At 46.6% G+C, this 8,925-nt stretch overlaps 1 pseudogene; it reads right to left on the bottom strand.

Moving 5' to 3' along the window:
- Positions 1-7,481: 7,481 nt before the first annotated feature.
- LOC129698472 (U2 spliceosomal RNA) lies at positions 7,482-7,591 on the bottom strand (annotated as a pseudogene).
- Positions 7,592-8,925: the final 1,334 nt, after the last annotated feature.

Below are 8,925 nucleotides of genomic sequence, written 5' to 3'. Positions count from 1 at the left end.
CGTGAAGAACCCGCTCAGCACGCATGCGCGGCATACTTCAAAGCAGCGGTGTGGAATCACAGATAGACATTGTTATTGAAGTAAACATAGTGAAGCCAAGGAGACATCAGTTTATGAATTTGACCCATATTATTGAGGGTGGGAGCGGAGGGCACGTAATCCCTCATCGTAACACCTCATAAAATACAGATCAAACTTCAAACTGGTAAGTTCTCGTTTAATCTTACTATTTTACTTCGGAGTCACGTGAGTGATTCCGTGAAGATTTCAAAGCTCTGTGATTTCAAACCATATAACAGTTATTACTACATCACCGCTGAAGTCTTTGAGGGAGGAAGTATGTTATCGTACAAACCATTGAATCTGTTTGTAGAAAAACACAATGGTATTTTTTAACAATAACAACAAAGAAATTAAATTGCTCCCCTGGGATTAAATTAAATATTTGCAGTCTGTAAAAGCTTTCCTGCAAATAAAACATGTTTTGCCAACGACTTTTTATAAAATTTCTGAATGGTTTTTCCCCCCACCATCCTGCTGTAGCCAGGATGTGGTTTATAGGCATGTCCATTCTTTTAGCCGTCGAAGTGGATGCTGCCCTGGTGGAATGAAATTTGTACATGTTAGTTTTTATCCCAGCAGCTTTTAGCACCTGCTTGAGCCATCTCGAAATGGCTCGTCACCCGGCCATAAGGTTTTTTTATGACTGACCCACAAGGCTTTTCATCTCCCTCGAGTATTTTGGTTGTGTCTATGTAGGATAGTAGGGTCATGGCACATAACCGTGTTTCTGACGGGTAAGCCCGGAATTCCACGACTGCATTAGGTGTTCCTGGTCTGCTCTGTTTGATCATTCCCTGGATAACGACAGAGATCTGGTCTGGAGCTGTGAGCATGGTGTCCAGTCGCAATAGGTGTAGTGACTGGACCCTCTGTGCAGATACAAGTGCCATCAACATTAGTGTTTTGTTGCCATATTGCTTGATAACTTTTGTAAAAACAATGTTTGGGGTTTTTAACATCCATTCGATGTTGTCATTAAATTTACGTGACCTGGTGTCTGCCACTGTATTTAGCTTACCTGGCAGGTAAGTTACTGATAGCCAAATATGTCTTTGAACACACCATTGCCAAATTGTGTTGACCAACTTGTCGCATGATACCGATTTTATGCCGCCCATATGGTTAATGTAGGCCACCACCAAAGTATTATCTATTCATAGCCGTACATGCAAGTGATGCATATTTATGCATATGCTTTTAAACCATAAAAGTCACCCAACATCTCTAGATAATTAATGCTCATTAATTATAAGTGTAAGTGGTAACGATGATTCTGGGTTAGTCCATCTACTACTTGTGCTGGATATAGAGTTAGTTGCTCCCCAGCCTTGAGCACTGTCATCTGTTTGGATAACCAAAGTAGGGTTAGTGATGATAATAGGCTGAAAACTATGTCAAACGTTTTTTGCCCACCACTGTAGTTTTGATATTACTTCAGTGGGTAACTTCATGAAATGATCATAATGACCTGTATGTCGTTTTTGGTACAAAGGTCCGAATTATGTAGCCGGAAATGCTGCTACCATTTTCCCAACTACTCTGTTACTTGTCGAGCAGTTGGTAGTTTGTTGACCATTAAATTGTTGCATGATTGTGCCAATTCAACTATTTTGTCTCTTGGCAATGTTACAGTCACGTAGACTGAATTAATTGTGAAGCCCAAGCAGTCCATGATAGTGGATGGCTTCAACTTAGATTTATCTGGATGTAAGACAACCCCAGGGTTTCGAATAACTGTTTGGTAGCAGAACAGCTAACATAGTCAATTTCATGGTCTTTTATGCTTTTAAACCATAAAAGTCACCCAACATCACTAGATAATTAATGCTACCATTTAGGATATCATCAAGATATGCCATGACAATATGTTTTTGTCTTCTGAATATTGCCAGAGCTGGTTTTAGTGTCTTGGTTACACTCTTGGCTGATGTGAACTCATTGGGTAACGCTTTAAACTGCTATAGCTGCCCCATCCAGGTAAATCTGCGATGATCCTTGCGAATGGTACTAAATAGTAAACATCTTTAAGATGAATGCTTGCCATGAAGTATCCTTTGGAATTTAGTTGTTTGGCAGTAACAACCAGTTCCATTTTGAAATGTATATACTTAACAAACATATTTAGTGAAGTTAAGTCAATGATGATGCGACATCCACCATCTATTTTTGGTTTAGTGAATATATTTGATACGAATTGCAAGGGATCAGGTTTTCCCATGATACCCTTTGTAATTATTCTCACCAGATCAGCTTGTCCTTCTTGTTTCTTTAACGGAGAGGGGAAAAATACCCTCTGGGGTGAATGTTGACCTGGTGGCAATTTTTCTAGTATGAACTGTATTTGTATTCACTAATGCCATTGAGTGTATACTGATCACTCGTGATATAATCCCATGTGTTAGTATTGCTCTATATACTGGTAGGAACCAGACCCACCTATATCCATGGTTATGGGTATTCTTCTGTTTCCTGGGGGTCCAACGAGTGTTGCACGTCGTCTGACGTGGCGCTGACGTTGGGGGGTGGCACATTTTCCATGGGGTCTGCTTTGGGCCCTGGTCTAAAGAAGACATTCGGTGATAGAATGTGGACCCCGAGCTTTCATCAGTCCGATATGGTAGACGTTGACTGATGGATGCGATGGGATGCTGCTGCGTAGGAATTACTGTTTTTGGTTTGCTCGGCCCGGCCCAGCCCTCATGAGCCGAAAGTTTTGTAAAACCTCTTGCATGTCCTTCATATGTTTTGTGAGGTTTTTGCCAAAGAGCAGTGGGTCTGGCTCAGTGGCTGGGGTATGCACAACCCTGCAATGTAGGATTTATGGCAGGTCTTATGACTTGTTTATGAAGGTTGTGGTCATCTCCGTATTTGTCCATGGAACGAGGAGAAATGATGTGATGGCTGACGTCAGGCTTTTAATGGCCTCCTGCACGTTGGGTTTCCACGTAGCTGTCCACCACACCTAGCAGCTCTTCCTGTTCCTGCACCCCTTGCATACTCCCGAGATCTTCAACCATTGCCCCTGTTCTTGACCAGCCCAGTCCTGGTCACCAAAGCTATCCTCTGGAAAGGAGGAGGCAATGGACAGTGCACAAGGCACTGTGGAGGGTGTGCATGACCCCCCTCTGCGAGAGCGCCCCTCCTGGGGTGCACCTCTCTGGAGCTCCTGCTCCCAGAGCCGCTCCATGCGACTCAGGCGGATGTCTCTCCCCCGCCTGGGTGGGGAGACGTCCCCGTCCGATAAGTCGGAGCCACCGGCCGGATGCCTCTTCGATGGCTTTACTTCCAGCCCGCTGCTCAGGCGCTAGCGGGCTGGGCTCGGCTCGGTGTCGGGGTATAGCGGACCGCCCGGTAAGCGGGCCTACCGCCTTGTTGCTGCCCCTGCAAGATGGAACACTCCTCTGTGGAGTCGAGCGGGGGACAAGACTGTTCTGATGCTGCCCCCCCCCCCCCCCCCCCAGATGGAACGCTCCTCCGTGGAGTCGAGCGGGGGATAGGTTTGTTCTAGAGCCTTTCTTCTCTGCCTGAAAGCAGAAGGCTCCCTGTGAAAGAAAACCCAACGTCAGCTTACCTGACGGTCCGTTCGTTCACCTCCATAGCGGGAGCGCCTGACTCCCACTGTGTCGCTGTTGCTCTGCTGAACGTAATGCCAAACATGCGTGCTGAGCGGGTTCTTCCCGAAATCACTCACGTGACTCCGAAGTAAAATAGTAAGATTAAACGAGAACTTACCAGTTTGAAGTTTGATCTGTATTTTATGAGGAGTTACGATGAGGGATTTCGTGAAGAACCCCGCTTCCACGCATGCGTGTCATTCTTCAAAGCAGCGGTGTGAGGTCACAGAAACCTATAATGATCTAACATAGTAAGATTATCAAAGAGATACCAGTTTTTGATATGATCATAAGAGGGTGGGAGCGGAGGGCACGAAATCCCTCATCGTAACTCCTCATAAAATACAGATCAAACTTCAAACTGGTAAGTTCTCGTTTAATCTTACTATTTTACTTCGGAGTCACGTGAGTGACTTCGTGAAGATTTCAAAGCTCTGTGACCTCATGCCGTGGAACGAGTCCATGCTTCACAACTGCCTTGGGTATTGGGAGAGAGCATCATTAGTAGTTTTAAAACACAATTATACAAAGAGTTGTGTGGTATAACGAAAAAAAATATATAACATTTTTTTTAAATTTGAGAATCATAACCCTGTAACCTATCGGCCAAATTATTTTGTTGAACCTAAAATGTTTTCTTAATACAATGATGGCTCCAAATTAACTGGTTTATTATACAACCTGTGGAAAAACCCTTTTTTAAAATGACCCTCCTGCCATTCTGAGGATTTGGTCTGTGGGTACCTGCATAATATTGCTGCGGATGTTGCTGCAGTCCTGGTGGAATGAGAGTTGAAACATCAGTGTCTATTCCTGCCATTTTTAGGACCTATTTGAGCCACCTTGAAATAGTTTGAGTCGTGACCCTATCATGCAGTTTCTTGTAAGAGATAAACAACTCCATACTCTGACCTCGAATGTTCTGAGTATATGCTATGTATTGTTAGATGTGTCTTGTTATACACAGTCATTTGCCATATGGGTGTACCATAAAATCAAACCCTAGACCCGAGGAACCCGATCTGTTTTCTTTTATTAAATCCTGTATGACAACACCAGTTTCTCGGTGAGATGATCAGGGAGTCCAGGCTCAGTTTGCTTAATGGCTGGACTTGTTGTGCGGTAAATAACACCATGAGCATAACCATCTTCCTGGTCTGTTACTGAGGTGACAACGCTGTTATGAGCTACAAGCTCCTCAGCATGTTGAGAAAACGACACCCATGTCCCAGATTTCGGAGTACCTGGTTAGCTTACCAGGGGTGCGTTCCCACCGCGTGCCGTTCCGATCCTTGTGATAGGTAATTGGAGAGTGCACTTGGGGCACTATTGATGGCACTGTAGCTCCATCGATTATCCTAATGGAGGCTTGTTAAAATTCCAATACGGCCAGAATGTTCTTGGCCTTTTGGTCGAGATTGTTGTCCAAGCAGTATATGCCCCATTTCTTGGTGTCCAAGGTACTGCTTCCGTGTTGACAGTCTTAGTGCAGATGAGATGAGATTCATCGTCCTGTCTGACAGTGTAGTGGGTCTGTTAGACTCTACAAATCAATAAATCCAAAGTGTTATGGCATGGATGACTGCCTCCAGTCACTGGATAAATCAATAATTTTTTGGCAATGTTCATAGGGAACATGGTTCTAACACCATCCCCTGTAAGACTGAAATACCATGATTGAGAAGGTCAGTCGGGTACTCTGAAAATTCCAGATGCCGAGTGTGGTTGAATTTTCCCTAGTACCCTAATGATGGGTCCGAACGGGGGAAAACCTCACCCTATGGCTTATTTACATAACAATGCCAAGCTGGTTTACGAATTTTAGTACATAATATTGGGGCTAATGATTGCCCCTTTTGTAAGCTCTATATTGCCAAAGTTCCTCTATTGAGTCAATGCCTGCCATATAGAAACCCGCAACTGACACCAAGTCTTATGAATAATAAGAGCATCCATCCTAAAATGAATATCTAGAACAAATGTGTTTAGGGTTAAAATCAATGATAATCCTGCAACCCTACTCTATCTTATTTTTAATAAATATGTTCAATCCCATTTTTTGTGTACAATTCTTGTAGCACCATGTGGGTTTTAGATTGTTTGGTTTATGTAAGGACAAAATGCCCTTCTGGTGTATGATGTACTGTGGTTAATGGGATGAGAAAAACCCTATCAGATAACCCTGAATACTGCTGAGATTATATGAATCTGTAGTGATTATATACCATACATAACTGTAGTGTTGCAACCTCCCCTACCCTCGTAGGTCCCTATTTAACAGAAGAAACCCCACCCACCTACCTCCATGGTTACCGGTGGTTTTGTTATTTCCTTGGTTTTTTGAAAATAAGGTTCTGGTTTAATATTTCTTGTTCGGGGTTGTGTGGGAGGTTGAGGCTTCCGCATCTTCCAGGGTGGCCGCCCTGGCCATACCCTAAAACGGATCCTGCAGGTTATATTGATTTCTGACACTGCTACTGGTATGAGCCACATTTTTTATGGCCTTGCCTGTGGCTGGTATCATGCTCCAAAATAGGCCCTTGCGCTGGCCTTGATGAGCCCCAGTGTCTTAGCTTAGTCCACACACGGTTCTTTATTTGCAAATGGTAGCATTTTTGGGGTCCTAGTGCTGGCTGAATGGCCGCCTTCCACGTGTAGTTCAGGTCATATTGCATATTACTAAACAGAGCTAGTGCGTCTTGATGGTCTTTGGTTACCTACGTTTAGTCCAGGGTGCTGGTGTATGCTATGATGCCTTCCGTCAATCCCTTGAAGGTTCTCTGGATCTTGAGGTCCTGGTTCCTGATGTTCGTCCCCATATGCTGCCAAATGCATTGGTTTACGCTGGGCACCTGTAATGCCTCACCGTTGCCAGGTGGCAGATGTCTGGCCAGTGTTTGTAAATTTTTCTTGTTGGCGTATGTGGCCAGACATATAGTAATACTATTGCCATCCTGGATCCAAGTCTACCCATGTTTGACTTGGCTAAAGTAATCGGCCACCATGTCCAGCAGAGTCCCTGCTGTGTTAGGATCATGGGACGCTGTATTACCAGGCTCTGGCCCATCAGGGTCCTGCCTACTCTTTTTTATAGAGTTAGAGATCTCTAGGGTCCCGCACGGGGTACCCATGTGGGGCTTAACTGCTGCCCACTTGTCTTTTGTTCTGCGGACCCCTCTTGCAAGTCAACCCAGAACTGACCCACAGTGCTCCCCTCTGATGGGGTAGAAGCATTGTGCAGCCCTCAAAGAGGTACTGCTGTGGTTTTATCACGTTGGAGCAAGGCTCCATACACCGCTTCTTCCCGCTCCAGCCCTCTCGGGCGCTGGTTGCCGGCGGTTTTATGCAAAGTCGGACCCTTCTGAGTCCACTACCTTGTTTTTGATTTGTGTCTAGCCTACCGCTCGGTCACATGGATCTGGCCGGTGCGGGGCCGACATCGGGCACAGCTGATCCCACTACGGTTGATCCAAGTGCCGCTGGCTGCTGCTGGCTGCCCGCTGTTCCATGGTCCTCCTTCTCCAGTTTTGTCCTTCCTTCCGTGAAGTGGATATGGCCGGTGTGGAGGATAACTGGCACAGCTGCTTCCATCTATTCCTTTAACCCGGCTTCAACGCTCTCAGCACTCCTGGCTGCTCCTTTATCTAAGACCCCTGGGACCCACCCCCGTACTGACGGTACTGGTCCCTTATGGTCGTTGCAGCCGGTCAACCCCACTCTAATGCCCTCAATTCTGGGCACTCCTACTTATATGGTCCTTAGATAAGGGACATATAAGACATTAAAACTGATGATAACAGCTACTATAGTTTTTATATAATATATATAGTCCCTAGATAAGGGGTGTATCAGATATTAAACTGATAAGAACAGATACTACACTTGATCTTAGCCAAAAAAAAACGAGAAGCGATTATTGTAACTAAAACCCCGCTGGGACCGACCCTGGTACTCACATACTGGTCCCTTGTAGTAGATTGCAGCCAGTCAACTGCAAAGTCCTTTGCTGCCGAGAAATGAACTTTCTCACCATGCTGGAGCGAAGTTGGGCACAGGTGTTTTTCCCTCTCCGGGAACCGATGTGCCCATGCTGCTCCTGCCGTTGCCAGCTCCTCACGAAGTGCCAGCTGCCACTGCTGCTGCCTGTGCTCCTGCAGCTGTTAGTGCTCCTGCAGCTGCCTGTGCTCCTGCAGCTGCCGGCTGCCGGCTGCCACTGCTGCTGCTGCTACTGCTGCTACTGCTGCTGCTGCCGCTCCTCCGCGGTTCTCCCGCCGGCCTTCTGCACCTTACATGGACCTGGTCCATGTCTGCACCTAGAAAGGTAAGTTGAAGGAAAACGCAGGGTCTCTTACCTGCTGTTCCCGACTTTCCTTCTCCCGCCGGTGACCGTCGTTCCCTGTGTCGGGTTCGAGCCGCTTGGACCGACCCCGGTGTTCACGGGCCTGGTCCTTCGCGGCAGCTCCGTAGCCGGTAACCCCGGCTGTTCCTATGGATCCCCTGGACCCTGGTGCTTACCTTGTGAAGAAGGTTTTCAGCCCGAACGTCCCGTTCCGACTCCATAAGTGCCGCTGCACTCGCTGAGCGTTTCGAGCCCCGGTACCGCTGGTCCGAGCTGTCTGTCCCGCAGCCTCTGTGCTGGCTGCTACCGACTGCTCCCAAGCCAGTCTCGTTTGAGACTGGCATAGGGACCTTTTTTTCTTTGCTTCCCGCCCGGCCGAGAGGTGAATTTTGCCGGTGCGGGAGCAAAGTCGGGCTCAGGTTGTCCCCCCCCCCAGGGAAACTCGTGCTGTTGCTGCTGCTGGCTGCTCGCCCTCCACGGGTCTCCCCGCCGGCTTTCCGCAGCCACCTAAAAGTAAGTAGAAAAAAGGAACGCAGAGTCGCTTACCTGCTGTTCCCGACTTTCAAATCTCCCGCTTGGGGAACGCCGTTCCCCGCTGTGTGACTCGTTGCAATGCGTGTAGCGATATGACACGCATGCGTGGAAGCGGGGTTCTTCACGAAGTCACTCACGTGACTCCGAAGTAAAATTAATCATCACCTTCGGCGCCAATGTTGGCGTCCAGTATTTTTATACCGAGAAGAGGATGCACAAGAGGTGAAGTGGACCTAAGTGGTTTAACAAATATTTCATTGCAAGGAGTGACATGAGGAAAGATTATAATTGCCATATGGTGTGACAGGGATGGAATAGTCTGCATATTCTGGAACCAATCTATTTCACCTAATGGTTGAATTAGTTATTGAGTTA

This window comes from Leucoraja erinacea, chromosome 6 (assembly GCF_028641065.1).
Source record: "Leucoraja erinacea ecotype New England chromosome 6, Leri_hhj_1, whole genome shotgun sequence".
In the NCBI taxonomy this organism is placed as follows: Eukaryota; Metazoa; Chordata; class Chondrichthyes; order Rajiformes; family Rajidae; genus Leucoraja; species Leucoraja erinaceus.
Note: the sequence above shows the minus strand (reverse complement) of the source record. Positions and strands in the feature narration are given on the sequence as shown.